The sequence below is a fragment of the Bubalus kerabau genome, chromosome 9 (assembly GCF_029407905.1).
Source record: "Bubalus kerabau isolate K-KA32 ecotype Philippines breed swamp buffalo chromosome 9, PCC_UOA_SB_1v2, whole genome shotgun sequence".
NCBI lineage: Eukaryota > Metazoa > Chordata > Mammalia > Artiodactyla > Bovidae > Bubalus > Bubalus kerabau.
In genome coordinates this window covers 29,977,602-29,994,907 of record NC_073632.1, presented here as the reverse complement: position 1 = coordinate 29,994,907, position 17,306 = coordinate 29,977,602, and the positions used below count along the sequence as shown (strand labels likewise).

The following is a 17,306-nucleotide window of genomic DNA, read 5'->3' as shown; positions in this document are numbered from 1 at the left end:
CCTCAAGTCCTCCATCCTAAGTGCTGAAAGTCATAAAGGTGTCTTTTGTTGTGGAAATGAGGCGACTTTTGGAAAGCACCTTCGGTAGGGGACTGGTTGCCAGGAGAACCAATAGCATGATTAGAGGATAGGAACTTTTAGTCCCACGACTGAAGCGACTTAGCAGCAGCAGCAGCATGGAGTTTGAATCAATTGCCAGTGGCCAGTGATTTAGTCAGGAGAAGGCAATGGCAAGCCACTCCAGTATTCTTGCCTAGAAAATCCCATGGACAGAGGAGCCTGGTAGGCTGCAGTCCATGGGGTCGCTAGGACTTGGACACAACTGAGCGACTGATCTGATCTGATCTGAAAGCGACTTAGCACACTCGCATGCCCTCTGCATCTCTTCCACCTGGGTCTTCCTGGGTTGTATCCTTTTATAATAAACTGGTAATCTAATAAGTAAAATATTTCTCTGAGTTCTATGAGCCGCTCTAGCAAATTAATTGAACTCAAGGAGGGAAGTCTTAGGAACCTGTGATCTATGGCTAGTCAGTCAGAAGTACCAGTATCAGCCTGAGCTTGTGACTGGCATCTGGAGTGCATGTGTCTGTGTCTGTGGTTTTTCCTTTTTGGGGTGGGGGGTCATATGGAGGTCGGGGAAGTCTGGTAGGACAGAACCCTTGCCCTGTGGAATCTGATGCTTTCTCCAGGTAAAGAGATACTAGAATGTGTTGAATTCTCAGCCCACCAGCTGGTATATAAGAATTACTTGGTGTTGTGTGGGAAGTCTCCCAGCCCCTCCCCTTGGAATTGGGTCCAGGATCCCCAAAAGAGAACTATATACAAGGACAAATTTGATTAGCCACATCTCTCAGTTGGAAGTGACAGAAACCCAGTTCAATTTCTAGCTTAAGCCGGGGAGTGGGGGGGCGGGTGACTTAATTAACCTAAAAGTTCAAGGACTGGTGACTCCCAGCATAGAACCAAATACTTAAGTTTCCAGGAATCATTAATTTACCAATTCCCTCCCTCCCCCCCGCCCCTCAGAGGGCAGGGAAGTGTTGGCTTTAATTTGCAGGCTGGTTGTGTCTATGTAATAGAGAAGATGAGTCTCAACAGAATCAGATTTACATAATCCTATGGCTCACGACCTCAAACAAATAAATAAGGCTCTCTCCCTGACCATCCATGTGGCTCCGTGAAAGACCTCCGACTCAGCTTGGATCACGTGCCCATCCTGGACCAATCAGTGTTTGAGGAGAATACAATACTCTTATTGGCCAGCCTAAGTCAGGGGCTCGCTCCTAGTAAGCCAGGTAAGATCATACCATCAGCAGCCCCAACTGTTGCCCAAAGAGTTTCCAAAACAGAAGGAGGCAGGGCAGATTTTTTTTTTTTTTTAAGTAAGAAAAATTTTTTTTTTCGTTTTTTTATTTTCTTTATTTCTGCCATATATCAAAATGAATCTGCCACAGGTATACATGTGTTCCCCATCCTGAACCCAGTCACAAAGATTACTAACTTGTTAACTAAATAAACAGGACAGTCGCTAGTTGTGGGAGGCTACATAAACAAGACAAGTTTATGAGAAAAGCTTATCTCATTAAGCAAGAGATACAATGTGTTAAAAATAGCTCCCTTGAGCAGCCGCTCACTGCTTGAACAAAAATAGAGAGATATTTTCCTTATACTCAATATGTAGACCTATACTATGGAATAACGATCATTTCCTTCCCTGAAGCTTGTTTTTGTTTTGTTTTTTTCCTAGTAGGGAAATCAGGAATCTCCATAGTGATTACTCTGAAACAACAATCAGTTTAGGAGTTAGAGCCATTAAGACTCTTGTATAGGAGAAAGAGAGAGAGGAAATGTCTTTATCCAAAGTCAATGCCTGGTAGGCTGAATGTAGGCAATCTTTAAATCAGAAACTCTTCCTGACTAAAATGCATCTGATATTTACCTCTGGACTATCTCAAGATCAACATCCCTCCAGGACTGCTTTTCCAGGAGACCGTCTTTCTCTGACTGGTCAGAGCTCAAGGAATCTTGGAATAAGAACTTGAGGTTAGTAGATGAACTAGACCAAGGGGTCTTTTCCCTTCTCTGTTCTCCTCCCCTCCTCCCTCCAGTCACCTCCAAAACTCAACTTCTAGACTGCTCATGCAGCATCCCTTTTGTGTTTCCTCCATTAAAGAATTCTTCTTAGTTTGTTGTCCCATTTGCTTACATGTGCATCTTTTCCCATTTTTTTCCAGCCCCACTCCCCATCATTGATAGGGGCTTCCCAGGTAGCTTAAAAACAAAACAAAACAAAACAAAAAACCACTTGCCAATGTAGGAGACATAAAAGATGCAGATTCGATCCCTGGGTCGGGAAGAGTCCCTGAAGGAGAGCATGGAAACTCACTCCAGTATTCTTGCCTGGAGAATCCCATGGACAGAGGAGCCTGGCAGACTACAGTCCCTAGGGTCACAAAGAGTCGGACATGACTGAGGTGACTTAGCACGCACATCATTGGCTAGAGGATGAGGCTCATACTTAATTTATTTTTGTATCTACAGCAGTTTTTACACTGCCTGGCTTATAGTAGGCATTCAGTAAATGTTGGTTGAGTAAATGAGAGCTTGATTGTTAACTTGTAAAGTAGTGATCTTCTGGTTTATTAAGAGATGGTGAGTATATATGACATTGAATCTCATACTTGATTTCATTGTGGAAAAGTAATAACAGTATCAAACGTTTAAGGAATGTAGTGAGATGTATAGCTTAAGATGAGTGTTAGGGTCCAGCAGACCCGGGTCCTACTACTGGCTGTTCTGATTATTGTTTCTGCATAAGAGTCACCCCAACTCTAACCTAGCAGCCAGTAGTTCTCACTCAGAGGCTCATATATTTGCAGTCGATCTTGGGCTGCAGGTAACTAAAGGTTTGACTGTGCTGGAAATTTATGTTTTTACTGAAGTATAGTTAATTTACAATGTTGTGTTCATTTCAAGTATACAACAAAGTGATTCAGCCATATATGTGTATATATACATGTATTCTTTTTCAGATTTCCATTATAGGTTATTATAAGATATTGAGTATCAGTAGGCCCTTGTTGGTTATCTGTGTTATATTAGTAGTGTGTATATATTGGAGAAAGAAATGGAAACCCACTCAAGTATTCTTGCCTAGGAAATCCCACAGACAGAGGAGCCTAGCAGGCTACACAGTCCATGGGGTCTCAGAAGAGTTGGACACGACTTAGCAACTAAACAACAGACGTGTATATATAAATTCCAAACTCCTAATTTATCTCTATTCCTCCCCACATCCCTTTGGTAACCATACGTTTGTTTTCTATGTCTTTTGAGTCTGTGAATTTATTTCTGTTTTGTAAAGTAGTTCATTTGTATCATTTTTTAAGATTCTACATATAAGTGATATATGATATTTGTCTTTCTCTGTCTTTGGTCCATCCATGTTGCTGCAAATGGCATTAGTTCATTCTTTTCATGGCTGAGTAATATTTCATTATATATATATATATATATATATATATATATATATATATATATCACATCTTCTTTATCCATTTATCTGTCAATGGACATTTAGGTTGCTTCCATGTCTTGGCTATTGTAAATAGTTCTACTATGAACACTGGGGTGCATATATCTTTTTGAAATAGAGTTTTTGTCTTTTCCTTATATATGTCTAGGAGTGAGATTGCAGGGTCATATGGTAACTAATTTTTAGTATTTTAAGTCACCTTCATACTGTTCTTTACAGTGGCTGCACCAGTTTATTGGGTTGGCCAAGAAGTTCATCCAGGTTTCTCCATAAGACATTATAGAAAAACTTAAATGAAACTTCTGGCCCACCCAGTACATTCCCACAAACAGTGTACGAGGGTTCCTTTTTCTCCATACCCTCTCCACGTGCTGGAAAAGTAAGTGGTTCACTGAGTGCTGAGCTGACGACCAGAGTGCCTGTGTGTGGCCTCTCTCGCATAGAGGTCTCAGGATGGTCAGATTTCTTCCATGCCAGTTAGCTTCTACCAAAACAAGCATCACAGAAGAGCCAGGCAGAAGCTGCATGACCTGTTCTGACCTAGCCTCAGAAGTTACAGTATCACTTCCATGGATTCTGTTTCTTACAAGTGCATCACCAAGGCCAGTCCAGTTTCCAGGAAAGGAGACCTACCTCTCAATGGGAGAAATGTGAAAAAATTTGTGGACAGGTTTAAATCCAGTAACCTAACTCTTCCACTTATTGGAGTAGCCTGAAGGTAAATTAGTCATTTGGGTTTTTCCATCTATAAAATAAGATCCTTGTGAAAATTAAATAAGATGATGTATTCAAAATGCTTATCTCACAGTAAGCTTTCAAATGTTCCTGTATTATTGAGAGAGAATATATGGAGGAAACCCTTTAAAGTCAAGAAAGCAATATACAATAATTACAATACCTTGAAAATTGGAGAAAGACTGTTGCTCATATTTTTCTGTAAGAGTTCCTTGTGGGACACCAAGGCCTCATGGGAACATAATTTTAAACCCATTAAATTCTAACATTTTTATATGTACAGTCATTCCAGGTTCCAATCAACTGACTAAAGTTCCACATGTGAACTTCTGGAATCCATTTCATTTGTTTATAAATGAAAAATGGTCTCCACATATGTGCATGTATATCCATTTATTATGCTAAGAATATGCAACCTTGCGATCTGAAGAGATACAAGAAAAAAAGCAGAAAAAAAAAAGTCTATCATCAAATGATATGACTTTGCATTACGCACAATAGCAGAAAGAGACTGATGGTTGATCTTACTTTAACACAAAAGCAAGAACTTTAAAGACTAGCAGAGCCTTTGCCAAAATAACACACTGATTTAGTTCCCTCTTGGCTTTGAGCCTGTCGGATTGTCATCTCTTCTGTCTAGAAGGCCTTATTCCATTTCTCTGGCTGTAATCTATTCATTTATCACCTTCTTGGAAGCCAATGAACAAAAGAAACAGTTGCCTGTGGAACCTGGGGAGAGAAAATCTCTCTTTGCTGTTGCTAAGGGAGAGATCTTTGCTAGTGATCATCATCTTGTTTCTCTCTGTTAGATCATTCTCATCTTTCTCATCTTGAACAGGGAGGAATGTGCCCTTCACACTGGGTCTTCTAGCCTCCTTCCTATCTTTCTCATTCTTCTACTGCTCCTTTGTAATACATTCCTGCATGACAGTCTCATTTGGTGCAGTGTCCTGGGCATGCAAAGATAGGAGGGAAAAACCCAGCTCCAAAAGTAATGACCTGGCATCTGTGAAGAAAGAAGGTAATACAATCCAGTCAGTGCTATTAATGTGGCCTAAATTAATTGACCAACAACCAGACTCTATTTTCAGCTCTCCTAGAACCATACCTTGTCTTTGCCATCTTCCCTGAATCCCCAAGTATTGTTTTCTCTTCCAGGCACACTGTTTCTTCCCTGGCCTAATGTTCCTCTTGGTGGACTGAAAAGCCACTCAGTTATTTGAGAGGCAAAACACTCTTCCTTCCTGCCCCTGCTTCCTAACAAAAAATTTCCTTCAGTAGGACCTTTCTTTCTCAGATATAGTTTGATTATCTGAGGGTATCCTGATGGATACATCTGTATTCAGTTCAGTTCAGCTCAGTTGCTCAGTCGTGTCCAACTCTTTGCAATGCAACCCCATGGACTGCAGCATGCCAGGCTTCCCTGTCCGTCACCAACTCCCAGAGTTTGCCCAAATTCATGTCCATCAAGTCGGTGATGCCAGCCAAACCATCTCATCCTCTGCCGTCCCCTTCTCCTCTCGCCTTCAATCTTTCCCAGCATCAGGGTCTTTTCAAATGAATCAGTTCTTCGAATCAGGTGGCCAAAGGATTGGAGTTTCAGCTTCAACATCAGTCCTTCCAATGAACACCCAGGACTGATCTCCTTTAGGATGGACTGGATGGATCTCCTTGCTGTCCAGATCAGATCAGTCGCTCAGTCGTGTCCGACTCTTTGCAACCCCATGAATCGAAGCACGCCAGGCCTCCCTGTCCATCACCAACTCCCGGAGTTCGCTCAGACTCACATTCATCGAGTCAGTAATGCCATCCAGCCATCTCATCCTCTGTTGTCTCCTTCTCTTGTCCCCAATCCCCCCCAGCATCAGAGTCTTTTCCAATGAGTCAACTCTTCACATGAGGTGGCCAAAGTACTGGACTTTCAGCTTTAGCATCATTCCTTCCAAAGAAATCCCAGGGCTGATCTCCTTCAGAATGGACTGGTTGGATCTCCTTGCAGTCCAAGGGACTCTCAAGAGTCTTCTCCAACACCACAGTTCAAAAGCATCAATTCTTCAGCGCTCAGCCTTCTTCACAGTCCAACTCTCACATCCATACATGACCATGGGAAAAACCATAGCCTTGACTAGACGAACCTTTGTTGGCAAAGTAATGTCTCTGCTTTTGAATATGCTATCTAGGTTGGTCATAACTTTCCTTCCAAGGAGTAAGCATCTTTTAATTTCATGGCTGCAGTCACCATCTGTAGTGATTTTCGAGCCCAGAAAAATAAAGTCTGATACTGTTTCTACTGTTTCCCCATCTATTTCCCATGAAGTGATGGAACCAGATGCCATGATCTTCATTTTCTGAATGTTGAGCTTTAAGCCAACTTATTCACTCTCCACTTTCACCTTCATCAAGAGGCTCTTTAGTTCTTCTTCACTTTCTGCCGTAAGGGTGGTGTCATCTGCATATCTGAGGTTATTGATATTTCTCCCTGCAACCTTGATTCCAGCTTGTGTTTCTTCCAGCCCAGTGTTTCTCATGATGTACTCTGCATATAAGTTAAATAAACAGGGTGACAATATACAGCCTTAATGTACTCCTTTTCCTATTTGGAACCAGTCTGTTGTTCCATGTCCAGTTGTAACTGTTGCTTCCTGACCTGCATTCAGATTTCTCAAGAGGCAGGTCAGGTGGTCTGGTGTTCCCATCTCTTGAAGAATTTTCCACAGTTTGTTGTGATCCACACAGTCAAAGGCTTTGGCATAGTCAATCTGTATATCTCCAGCTTAAGGGACTGGGTACTGTTTTAGTGAGATGGTATGTTAACATGATTGGTTTATCTGATAAATCTGAGCCTCATTATTTGCAAAGTTGTTAGATGATGGACTCAGAAGAATTGAGACTCGAAATAGTACTACAGGATAGGACTGGAGATTGTGGACACTGATGACTTTAGAAAGAGGTTCTGCAAAGAGATAAGGAATCACCGTGCACAATTTGGGATATTGCAAAAGAACATCAGAGCAGGAATAGATCTTAGAAATCATAGAAGAAAAGTGTCGATATGTGCCTTTCAGCTGGCCAGTGTCTCCTGTGTGTTTGCTTGTTTAATTGTGGTATATATATCTCATAAAATTCACCACCTTAACCATTTTTAACTGCACAGTTTAGTCATGTCAACTATATTTACATTGCTGTGCAACAGATTTCCAGAACATCTCATCCTAAAAAACTGAAACTCTATCTATTAGACAACTGCCAGATCCACCACCACCCCCCTATTCCCAAATATTGCCTGGTAACCACCTTTCTACTTTCTATTTCTATGAATTTGACCACTCTGCTGCTGCTAAGTCACTTCAGTCGTGTCCGATTCTGTGCGACCCCATAGACGGCAGCCCAACAGGCTCCCCCGTCCCTGGGATTCTCCAGGCAAGAACACTGGAGTGGGGTGCTATTTCTTTCTCCAATGCATGAAAGTGAAAAGTGAAAGTGAAGTCGCTCAGTCGTGTCCAACCGTCAGCGACCCCATGGACTGCAGCCTTCCAGGCTCCTCCGTCCATGGGATTTTCTAGGCAAGAGTACTGGAGTGGGGTGCCATTGTGGAATTATACAGTATTTGTCATTATGTGACTGGCTTATTTCACTTCACATAATGTCTTCAGGATTCACCCATGCTGTAGCATTTCTTGTGACAAGATTTCTAGTGACAAGATTTCTTTCCTTTTTAAGACTAAATAATATTCGATTGCATGTGTATGCCACATTTTGTATATCTGTTCATCCATCAGTGGATGTTAGTGTTGCTTCTACTTCTTGGCTATTGTAAACAGAGCTGATATGTACATGGATGTGCAAACTTCTCTTTGAGACCCTGCTTTCAATTCTTTCAGAATTCTTTTGGATCTATACCTAGATTGCTGGAGTATATAATAGTTCTGTGTTAAATGTTTTAAGGAACCACTGCTGTTTTCCAGCTGCACCATTCTACAATCCCACCAACTGCGCACAAGCGTTCCAATCTCTGCATATCTTCACCAACACTTTCTATTTTCTCATTTATAGCCATCCTAATATGGGTGAGGTGATATTTCATTGTAGTTTTGATTTGCATTTCTCTAATGATTAGTGACATTGAGCATCTTTTATATGCCTGTTGGTCATTTGTATAAGTCCTTTGCTTATTTTTTAGAGTTATTTGTTGTTGTTATTGTCATTGAGTTATAAGAGTTCTTTATATTAACTCCTTATTAGATGTATTATTTGCAAATATTTTCTCCCATTCTCTAGATTGCCTTTTTAATTGTATCCTTTGGTGCACAGGAGTTTTAAAGTTTGATGTAGTCCCATTTGTCTGTTTTTTATTTTGTTGCTTGTGTTTTTGATATCACATCCAAGAAATCATTGCCAAATACATTGTTAGGAAGACTTTCCCCTATGTTCCCAAATTCTTCTGGGTATTTTATAGTTTGGGGTAACACATTTATTTTTTATTTATTTATTTGGCTGTCAGGTCTTAGTTGCAGCAGGCTGGACCTTGGTTGCATCATGAGGGATCTATCATTACAGCACTCCGACTCTCTAGTTATGGCACGCGGGCTCAGTCGTTACAGCAGGTAGGCTCTCTAGTTGTGGTACATGGATTCAGCTGCCCCATGGCATGTGGGATCTTAGTTCCCCGACTAGGAATCGAACCTGCATCCCCTGTGTTGCAAGGCAGATTCTTAACCACTAGATCACCAGGGGAGTCCCCAGGGTATTACATTTAGGTCTTTAATCCATTTTGAATTTATTTTTGCATATGGTGTAAGATGATGCTTCAACATCGTTCTTTTGTATGTGGATATCCAGTTTTCCCAGCACCATTTTTTGAAGAGACAGTTTCTTATTGAGGGTTCTTAGTATCTTTGTCAAAGATCATTTGACCATATGCAAGGACTTATTCCTGCCCTGCAGTTCATTTTTTAATTCACTGAGGTGTCTATCATGATTATGTGGCTTCTTTGTTCAGTTCAGTAACTTAGTCATGTCCGACTCTTTGTGAACCCATGGACTGCAGCATACCAGGCTTCCCTGTCCATCACCAGTTCCTGGAACTTGCTCAAACTTATGTCCATTGAATCAGTGTTGCCATCCAACCATCTCATCTTCTGTCTTCTCCTCCTGCCTTCAATCTTGTATAGACTTCTTTGTATAGAGACTAAATAGATGCCTGGCCTCTTGTATCAGTCTACCCTGAGTATAAGTGCTCTACTATTTACTAAGTGTGTGATGCTAGACAATTTACCTTGCTGTGCCTTACTTCTTTATCTGTAAAATAGGGATAATGGTAAAGTACCTCCCTCAGGATGGGATTGTGAAAGTAAATAAAATAAAGCCTGTAAGAAAATGTCTGATACATAGAAACTACTCAATAAATCTTAGCTATTATTATCTCTTAAATTTGCTTCTCTCATAATTTTACTAGAACATATTCAACAGAGTTATAGTTCCCTAAGGATCTTCAGATCATAGCAATGCCCTCAATTCTAGATACCAATACTATTCATGCCTACTGTGCATTTTCACGATGCACCAACATCCAGGGGCTTTTTTTTTTTTGGCTCACTGTGTGGCATGTGGAATCTAGTTCCCCAACTAGGGATCAAACACATGCACCCCCACAGTGAAGTGTAGAGTCTTAACCACTGGATAGCCAGGGAAGTCCCTTTATTTCATTATTTTTTATTTTTTGATGTGCCACACAACATGTGGGATCTTAGTTCCCCAACCAAAGATCAAACCCACACCCCCATGCATTGAAAGCATGGAGTCTTAACCATTGGACTACCAGGGAACTCTCTATTTTTGTTTGTTTTTTTTGTGTGAATTCCACAGGACCACTTTTCTTGCAGCCTTCTACCTGTCCCATACTTTCCCTGAATATAGGAAATAAAGAATGATCAATATTGGAAAAATATAAAAGAAGGTAAAGGTCTCTGTGGCTTCTTAAAGTTGGTGTTCAGTATGTATTGATCCATGTGCCTAAAATAGATCTGAAAAGGATCAGAGACTTTTCTTCCTATTCTGTGTCCACTGTGAAGTGATGGAGGTGAGGTCCCAGGTAGGAGGGGTAGAGGGGAACCGAAGCCCTTTGGTACAGCTCAGCTTGAAATTGACAGGAAACTGCCACAAAAATCTGCCTGGTTGTTAGGAAGCTGCACTGGCCACTTCCTTACCTCACTGATAACTGCTGCGTGAATATGAAGGGAACAAATTTAGGTTAAATGAATGTATTAACCGTGCTAGCAGCAAAACAAGTCAGAGCAAAGAGGAAAGTCGCATAAATCTAAGCAAAGGTGAGAGTTAACACTGGTTCCGTCCCGTGTGGTTTGGCACAGCTGGAGTTAATTGGGTCTCTCTACCTTCCGTTCTTTTCAGATTAGTTCTTTCTGTTAGAACCAATGTGCTTTCCATTATCTTTTGATCTCGTTCCCTTTCCATATTGAAGATCTCTGAAAATCCAGAGGTATAAATGTTGTTTATAAAAATTTTTCTTGTCCCAATATCAATGTAAATTAACCAGCTGTGCCTTTGATATCACTGTCAGCTAATCTCAATATTAGAAAACTCAGTTTTAATTAAATTGATAGCTATCTTCGATTTACATTATTTCATCCCAGAAGTCAAAGTGTCAAAAGTGGATATTAAACATTAAGAAAAACTTTTTTTTCTTATTATACTTAATACAGTACTTATCAGTATGTGATTATCAAATATATTAGAAGGTTAATACTTTTTAAAATGGAAACGGAAATGGAAGCCCACTCCAGTATTCTTGCCTGGAAAATTCCATGGACAGGGGAGCCTGGCAGGCTACAGTCCATGGGGTTGCAGGGAGTCGGACATGACTGAGCATACAGCACAGGACTTTTTTTTACAACCGTGGACCATAATGATTGCATTGTCAGAGAAAACGTTCGTGGATATTTTAAAAGACTCTAAATATAATTTAATATTGTTTTTGAAATGGGTAAAACTTCCAGATTATTCTAGAGACTAGCAAGGCAAGATGTTTTCTTCACTTTTCAAAAGTTTTTCTTATAGAAATAAAGAACGTATAATCTTTATGAGAACTTTGAGAAAGTCATGTTTAATATCTCATCTAAAGGGAGCTTGGAGCTAGTTGGTTCCACAAATAGTTTTTTTTTTTTTTTTCATTATTTGTTTATTTATTTGGTTACACTGGGTCTTAGTTTCGGCATGCAAACTCTTAGTTGCAGTATGTGGGATCTAGTTCCCTGACCAGGGATAGAACCTGTACCCACTGCCTTGGGAGTGTGGAGTCTTAGCCACTGGACCACCAGGGAAGTCCCCACAAATTCTTTTAGTCATAATGTATGTCCTTCTCAGCATGTCCTGTCCACCCCCATCCTTCATCACTAATATATACTGGAGGTAGTTTTTCAAACTCCTGCTTTCTTTGTCCACATCAAAAACCTCTGTCCCTAGATAAAAGCTGGTGAGATGAAATAGAATGTGAAACCAGCTTGGACTGTGCCTCTTGTGAACTCTGTGACTTTGGGCAATTACTTCATCTCTCTGACCTTTCATTTCCTCCTTCATGAGATAATTCAAACTTCATGAAGTTTGTTGTGGGGATTAAATAAAATAATAGAGTGCTTACTAAATCTATGTTCTTATGAGCATCTCTTCATTAAATTCAGCACCTCTGATGTGTATGTCAGTCTGATGAAATGCTTGTGAATGAATTCCTTTGTATTTTCAACATTTTATTTTATTCCTTTATTGCTCACCTACTATGGACCAGATACAATGATAGCTTCTGGTGATCCATGAATGAATAAGAGACAGACAATTCAAGATGCCCTTAGAACAATAAATTAGGAGTTTGGGATTAACATATATGCACTACTATGTATGAAATAGGTAAACAACAAGGATCTGTTGTACAGCACAGGGAACTATACTCAATATCTTGTAATAACCTATAATGGAAAAAAATCTGAAAAAGTATATATATATATATATATATATATATACACACACACACACATAACTGAATCACTTTGCTGTACACTTGAAAAGACACAAAATTGTCAATTAACTGTACCTCAATTTTTAAAAAGTGTCCTCAGAGCCTCCCAGCTGGCGATAGTAGTAAAGAACCTGCCTGCCAATGAAGGAGACATGAGATATGTGTTTGATCTCTGGGTTGGGAAGATCTCTTGGAGGATGGCATGGCAACATACTCCAGTATTCATGCCTGGAGAATCCCAGGGACAGAGGAACCTGGAGGGCTACAGTCCATAGGGTTGCAAAGAGTCAGACACGACTGAAGCAATTTAGCACACACACACATTTTCAGAGCAGTAGAGGAGACAAATAAATGCTATAAAATCCCCAGAATGGAAAGCCAGAGGGTAAAAGAATTCTTTTTAAAAGAGAAAATGCTTGAGCTGCACATAAAGGGGAGAGAATGGGCAGCTCATGGTGTCTCCTTGGGCCTCTTCCTTATGAAGAGAGTGCCCAAGTTATCCAGGAATTTCTGGGCTTCAGTTGAAAACCTGCCTTCTTCTGATGGCCTCCTTTCTCTGAAAACCTTCTGTAAGGGCTTCCCTTCCAGGTGGCTCAGCAGTAAAGAGTCTGCCAGCAATTCAGAAGACCTGGGTTTGATCCCTGGATTAGGAAGATCCCCTGGAGAAGGGAATGGCAACCCACTCCAGTGTTCTTGCCTGGAGAATCCCATGGACAGAGGAGCCTGGTGGGCTACAGTCCATGGGGTCACAAAGAGTCAGACGTGACTGAGCATGAGCACTTCTATAATAGGACTGCAACACAGAAAGGATAAGTTTCTCCTCTTCATGGGGAAATAAAGAAAGAAAACTGTTGTCATTCTCTCCATACATTTCTCCATTCGTTTAAGTGTGCAACAAACATTCGTGTCAGTGAAGTATTAGGCCCTGTGCTAGATGCTGGGGATTCAAAGAGACAAGAAACTCAGTCTAGAGAGAGAGAGAGAAGTGAGGTTGTTGCTCAGTTGTGTGCAATTCCTTGCAATCCCATGGACTGTAGCTTCCCAGGCTCCTCCATCCATGGAATTTTCCAGGCAAGAGTACTGAAGTGGTTTGCTATTTCCTTCTCCAGGGTATCTTCCCAACCCAGGATTCGAACCTGGGTCTCCCACATTGCAGGCAGACACTTTACCCTTTGAGCCAGAGAGAGAGAGAGAGAAAATCAAAATGGTAGTCTGTCTGTAAGAGCTCTATTGGAAGTGTACTCAGGGGGGTGGGGGGAGCAGTGCTGGGGTGACCAGTTTTCCCAATTTATCTGCTACTGTCCCCATTTTGGCACTGTAAGTCCTACATCCTAAGAAGCTGCTCAGTCCTGGACAAACTGGGACAACTGGTCAACCAAGCTCCTAGCCACAGAATAGGGCCCCCTGATGCAGCCTGGGGTAGGGCTGGGAGCATAGTCACGTTAGAATTTGATGATGAGCATAAACTTAATGAAATACTAGATGAACGAGATCACAGGGAACATTTGTGAAGGGAATGAATTTAGCACGTAGGAACCAGATGACACTGAATTACGCTTAGGAAAACCCCGGCAATGTGCAAACAGTTCACGTGAAACCATCCCCAGTACGTTTGTTAACCATAAAATTTATTTTTTAAGCTGAATCTGAATAATTGATAGCAAAATCTAAGTTTCCTGATTTCTTCTTTCCAGTTGCTCATGCCCTGTGAATGCTAGGTCAGTTCAATCGTATTCGACTCTTTGCGACCTCATGGACTGTAGCCCTCCAGGCTCCTCTGTCCATGGGACTCTCCAGGCAAGAATACTGGAATGGGTTGCCATGCCCTCCTCCAGGGGTCTTCCTGACCCAGGGATCGAACCTTCATCTCCTGCGGCTCCTGCATCAGGCAGATTCTTCACCACTGAGCCACTGGGGACAGAACTTCATAAATTCAACCCCTCTGTTTGTTCATCCCTGTGCCTCTCTCTGCTCCCCTCATCCAATTTGTGTTCCCATAAAATGCAATGTTCACATCTCACTTCTCAGCAAAAATATGAGATGTGTTGAGTGAATTCACATTAATAATATTTTAGCTAACAACACTGCAAAGAGCTCTACAGACCATTTACCAAGGAAACTAAATTATTTCAAATGCTTGTGTCAAAATAAATGAACCAAGGCTTTTCTGATGCAGCAGCCTAACATTTTATTTGGGTATAATAAACACAGTTCCCCCTTCTCCAAAATTCAGCAATTCTTTATTAGGTTCTTTCTTCATTAAGGCAAATAAAACATATTCTCCTATGGATTTTTCCATAACTTCTAGTGGAGGAATAGGGCATCTCTTTACTAAAGTAATTTAGACTAACATGAAGCTCTTTTCTAATAATAAAAAAGTGTCTTTAGAATAACTTAGAATTATTGCAAATGATAAGCAGAATTTATTAAGGTTATGAATCAAAGAGAAATGTGTTGTTGTTGTAATTAAAGAAAAAAACCTTTAGAGGTTAATCTTTTCTCCCATATTTTGGCTTAGTGATTGAGTTCGAGTTTTTTTTTTTTCCCCTCTCCTAATAGGTTCTCTTTGGTTCCAAGGTATTCCCAGCTGCTGAGAGTCACAAATTCTGCCTGAATAGCAGGGTGACCTTTTCAGAGAGCAGCCAATGTTTGTAAGCTCAGGTACAAAGAAAACCAAGTTTACTGACTCTATCCTAGAGGAAGAAGAAAGCTCATTCAAACCAGCTCTCTATCACCCATCACCCCCTACTCCCATCCCTACCAGTCTTCCAACTCCTTCATCTTCATCCTGCCTGACCTTACTGGACCAGTAGAGCAGCCAGCTCCAGGGATGCCATAATTCACTCAGGCTCTTTGATGTCTTTAAAATTCTGTCTCAGTTTCCACTTGTCTTTTTTGGGCAAAGAAGCAGCATCTGGCACCTCCACTCTGTGGAATGTGGCTGTCTGCTCCTGGGAAGGGGGATCAAGAGGTGCCATCCTGGGTTAGGAAGGCAGGTGACCTGGGTTATGCCTGCCCACTGCCAGTCTAGTCTCCCAGGTTACTTTTGGTCTGTATCTGGCCAGATGTCCTCAATTCCCCAGGCCTGAATACACTTAACCTTGCTTCTGCAAACTGCTTTGCATTCCTCACCCACCCCTAGATCCTCTCCATTCTCAGCTCCTAAAAAAAAAGAAAAAGCAAAGAAATCACAGACACTGCAGTTATCACACATCTTTTGACTGTTCATCACAGCTTTGCATGCTCCTTTCAAATTGTCTCTTCCTTTCTTCCCCTTCTTTTTAACCTCCCAATTCTGCTTTTTGGCAAACAACCAAAGATTTCTCTGTGCAACTTAAAAGAAATATTACAAGACAAACCTTCTCTTGGTAGAGAGCAATGGAATGATTTGCATATATAATCTCTTCCTGTGTCTCCTGCTAGCTAGCATGGGCCTTTTCGTCTCCAATCCTCATGGTCTAACAAAAGAATAAATTACAACTACTGATGGAACAGTACACTGACAATCTTCTGAGGCACCGGGAGTTTTAATGGAAACCAAAGAGAAGTCAAGATTAGACAATTTCTTGTAAATGTATTTCTTTTTTCCTATATGCCCTCTCACATATTATCAATTTTCTGACCTTCTTATTATTCAGTTTCCTAGCTGCCAAATAACACATCTAAAGCTGCTTTTGAGCCAATCTCTCATCAATGGAACTGTACTTGCTGTTAGAGAATTAAAGTATTGGCAAATTGGTTACAAGGTGTTTAGGCTTATGATTTAAAGATTTAGTTAAATTAATAAATGATAGCAATTTCAAGGACTGAATGGATGCCCTTACTTAATATTTTGCGTCCTTCCAATTTCGTTGAGATGGGAAAAGTGAAAATAAAGGTGTCTATATAGTGCCATCTAGTGGCATAGATGTTTAAAAGGTCTGGAGAAGGAAACGGCAACCCACTCCAGTGTTCTTGCCTGGAGAATCCCAGGGACGGGGGAGCCTGGTGGGCTGCGGTCTATGGGGTCGCACAGAGTTGGACACGACTGAAGCGACTTAGCAGCAGCAGCAGCAGCAGGAGCCTGGAGGGCTACAGTGCATGGAGTGGCAAAGAGTTGGACACGACTGAGCAACTAACACACACTTTCATTGAGGGACTGTTTAAATGAACCTAGAAAACAATTGCTGCTATTAGTATTAGGGTCTGATTTTTAGAACCTCCAGGCTTGATTCTAGTTTTGTTTTACCTCCTTTGGGGATATCCAATCATGGGGGCCCTTTTTGCTGTCATTGAGAAAGTTTTAATCGGCTTAGTGGAAAGCCAGAAAAACTCTGGAAATCCACAGGAATTGCTGCTCCACTGCTGTTCAAACTTTCTTGCCACTCCACTTCTGATTGCAAAACAGATTCTGCTGAGAAGAGAAAAATGTTAATAATCCAAGAAAACAGCAATGATCATACCACTGAAAATACAAAGATGCTCTTCTCTTCCAACTCTTCTCACTTAAACCTATTGTTCTTAAATGCTAACTATGTGAATATGTACAAAGGTTTAATCAGTTATATTTATGAAAGAGATACGCTTTTATGCAGACAAGACCAGAGTTTGAAAAGCTGGCCCCTGCTAGCAAAGTTCAAAATCAATAAATATATTGAAAGAAACATATATAGAAAGAAAGTAAAAATTAGAAAAATGAAGCCAAATCAGAAACTATGGTCTAATTTATTTGTGCTTCCAAGGATCTGCATGCCCTTTTGAAGACTGATCTCGCATTTGGAATTGAGGTGGGCTTTGCTTTGTGGGCTTCTTCCAAGACCAGAATTCTGTCTTGACCCAAAGTACTTCTGGCTTTCTCAGAGGGCTCTCCTCTGGTACCAGCACTGAGAAGCTGATCAAATCTGCATGTGTCAGTCATCACGTACTTCTTAGCTGCTGACCGAGGTTGGATCTTACCATGCTGACCTCAGAGACCTCAGATGTGTTTCTCAGGCCCTCTTCCTGTTGTGCTTGCTTTCTTTCTGTCTT

General features: G+C 41.0%; 1 long non-coding RNA gene across 1 annotated transcript; it reads left to right on the top strand.

The window, feature by feature from the left end:
* The first annotated feature begins 1,799 nt into the window (after positions 1-1,799).
* LOC129659979 (uncharacterized) lies at positions 1,800-15,988 on the top strand. The gene is made up of 3 exons (XR_008718273.1): positions 1,800-2,046; positions 14,859-14,960; positions 15,723-15,988. It is a non-coding gene; the product is annotated as an uncharacterized LOC129659979 (long non-coding RNA).
* The last annotated feature ends 1,318 nt before the right edge of the window (positions 15,989-17,306 follow it).